This window comes from Hylobates moloch, unplaced genomic scaffold (genome assembly GCF_009828535.3).
Source record: "Hylobates moloch isolate HMO894 unplaced genomic scaffold, HMol_V3 SCAFFOLD_101, whole genome shotgun sequence".
In the NCBI taxonomy this organism is placed as follows: domain Eukaryota; kingdom Metazoa; phylum Chordata; class Mammalia; order Primates; family Hylobatidae; genus Hylobates; species Hylobates moloch.
In genome coordinates this window covers 54,089-56,992 of record NW_026652376.1, presented here as the reverse complement: position 1 = coordinate 56,992, position 2,904 = coordinate 54,089, and the positions used below count along the sequence as shown (strand labels likewise).

The window sequence follows — 2,904 nt, the reverse complement described above, 5'->3', positions numbered from 1 at the left end:
GACACCAGCCAAGGGCACCCTCACCAGCAGGCCTTTCCCAGGACCACCGTCTCAGGCCGGCCAGGTCGCTCTTTCTGGGCACTTTCTCAGGAGGTTGTTCTAGGGCAGGACAGAAGCACAGAGAGTCCGGGGCCGTCACATGATCCTGGCTGAGCGTTTAGACCTCCAGAGAGGAGAGCACAAAGGCGGAACAGGAAGCCCAGAACTCCCTCCCGACAGAAACAGCAACTCACAACAGCAAGGCCCAGAAGCCTTTCTGAGGCAGCTACAAAGCTCTGCGAATTGATACCAAGTGTAAGAAGGTGTAATCTGTGACACTGAGGACATAAAGCGGGGGGTTGTAGAAAGGAGTAGAGGTTTTGCATGCAGTTGGAGTTGTTACCAGCTTAAGGTAGATTGTTATGAGATGTTTTATGCAGTCCCCATAGTAACCACAAAGAAAACACCAACAGAAGAGCTGCTTCAAGATGAAGCTGAACATCTTCCCAGCCGCTGGCTGCGAGAAGCTCATTGAAGTGGATCATGAACGCAAACTTCGTACTTTGTATGAGATGCCTGTGGCCACAGAAGTTGCTGCTGATGCTCTTGTGAAGCATGGAAGGGTTCTGTGGTCCGGATCAGTGGTGGGAACGACAAACAAGCCTTCCCATGAAGCAGGGTGACGTGACCCATGGCCGTGTCCACCTGCTACTGAGTAAGCGGCATTCCTGCCATAGACCAAGGAGAACTGGAGAAAGACAGTGAAAATCTGTTCGCCGTTGCATTGTGGATGCCAACCTCAGTGTTCTCAACTTGGTTATTGTTAAAAAAAAAAAATCGGAGAGAAGGACATTCCTGGACTGACTGATACTATGGTGTCTCGCTGCCTGGGGCCCAAAAGAGCTAGCAGAATCTGCAGACTTTTCAATGTCTCTAAAGAAGACGATGTCCAGGAATATGTTGAAAGCCCTTAAACGAAGAATGTAAGAAACCTAGGACCAAAGCACCCAAGATTCAGTGTCTTGCTTTCATTTTTTTTTTTTTTTTCTATACAGAGTCTCACTCTGTCACCCAGGTTGCAGTGCAGTGGTGTAATCTCGGCTCACTGCAACCTCCGCCTCCTGGGTTCAAGTGATTCTCCTGCCTCAGCCTCCTGAGTAGCTGGGACTATAGGTGCGTGCCACCACATCCGGCTAATTTTTGTATATTTAGTAGAGATGGGGGTTTTACCTTGTTGGTCAGGCTGGTCTCGAATTCCTGACCTTGTGATCTCCCCGCCTTGGCCTCCCAAAGTGCTGGGATTACAGGCATGAGCCACCGCGCCTGGTCAGTGTCTCAGGTGTGAAACAGACCAGGGCTTTCAGCCCTTCTTCTGGTGTGTGTGCATGAGGGATGCCGGTCAAGTGTGCAGCAGACACACTCCTGGGGGCTGATATGGACTCTGACGAGCCCAGAAAGGTTCCTCCGGGGAGTGAATAGAGACAGCAGCCCCTGAACACCAGGACGGACGGTTCTGCTGTGAAGGACTCGCCACGCGGACACGAGGCTCCTCCCCAGCCCCTCCCCTGCCTCCCGTGGTGCTCTTGGCTCTCCCTGTGGGGCTGCCCCTCCCCACATTCAGTCACTGTGGGCCAGGTGGGGCCCTAGCCTTTTTGTTTATGTAAATCACTTGATGGGGCCCACATAGTAAACAGACAACCTCCCTAGGACAGCACTCTGTGGGGTATGGGTCACATGACCTCGTTAGGGCCAATCAGAGCAAGATCAGGACCACTACAGAAGCTACTGGGGAAGTCCTGTGCTTTTTCTTAAGCACAAGTGAGCGGGGAGGTGCTGCAGCATTGATGGGGTCACAGCCAGAGGGGATTCTGGGGCTCCCAGGAGACAGCATGTGGGGCCTGAGATGGAAGCAGCACAGGAGGGGAGAGCTAATGGCCAGAGAGAGAGAGAGCAGGAGAGAGCACAGGGGAGAGAGAGAGTGGAAGAGAGAGAGGAGAGAGCAGCGGACAAAGAGAAAAAAAGAGAGCAGGAGAGAGCCGGGAAGAGAGAGAGAGAGAGAGACCAGGAGAGAGAGAGGGAGCAAGGGAGAGCAGGGGAGAGACACGGAGAGAGAGAGATGGAGCGAGAGAGAGACCAGGAGAGAGAGGAGAGAGCAGGGGAGAGACAGAGAGAGAGATGGAGCGCGCGAGAGAGAGACCAGGAGAGAGAGAGAGAGAGAGAGATGGAGCGAGAGAGAGAGAGAACATCCTGGAGATTTCTCTAGAGGCCAGAACACAGCCATACCTGAAACCAGCTAGAATAACCTAGATTTCTTCACTATGTGAGACAACACATTCCCGGGCATCTCCTGATTGGCATCAGGGTTTCTGATGCTCCACAGAGAACTGCCCCCAGCTGTTCGCCCTCTCCTGACTGTGGACAGCCGAGCCGGGCATTTGTCCTGCCAGCTGTGACCCCAGCCCTCCTCTCTGGTGACACAGCGCGTCTGAATGTAGCAAGGGTGAAGTCACCCACCGTCAATTACTGTAATGACCTTTTATTTATTAAAAAGTAAAACATTCCCAACCTGTGACGCCTGGGTATTTAGAAAAACATTACTTGTCACACCACAGAAAACCGTGGTGACACAATGGTGTGCTTCAGCGCCATGGAGAAGAGCAGAGTGAACCCAGCTGTAGTGCTGGGCTCTGGCGCTGCCGGGAGCACGTGCTCACCACACGTCCTTGTTATCTTCTCCGGGGAGAGCCCTGACTTACCCGAGGGAGCCATGTGCCCCTCTATCCTGCTGGTTAGGACATCGATGTCCCTGCTGCACCTGGGGCTGCCTCTGTGGTGACGATGACACCAGAACCTCAGGTGGGGGACGGAGGCTCGGAAGGGCCTGTGTCCCGAAGCCTGGACCTCCCAGCGCCCTGCCTGTGGGTT

The 2,904-nt window shown here is 53.7% G+C and overlaps 1 pseudogene; it reads left to right on the top strand.

The window, feature by feature from the left end:
• The first annotated feature begins 467 nt into the window (after positions 1–467).
• LOC131382587 (small ribosomal subunit protein eS6-like) lies at positions 468–2,432 on the top strand (annotated as a pseudogene).
• Positions 2,433–2,904: the final 472 nt, after the last annotated feature.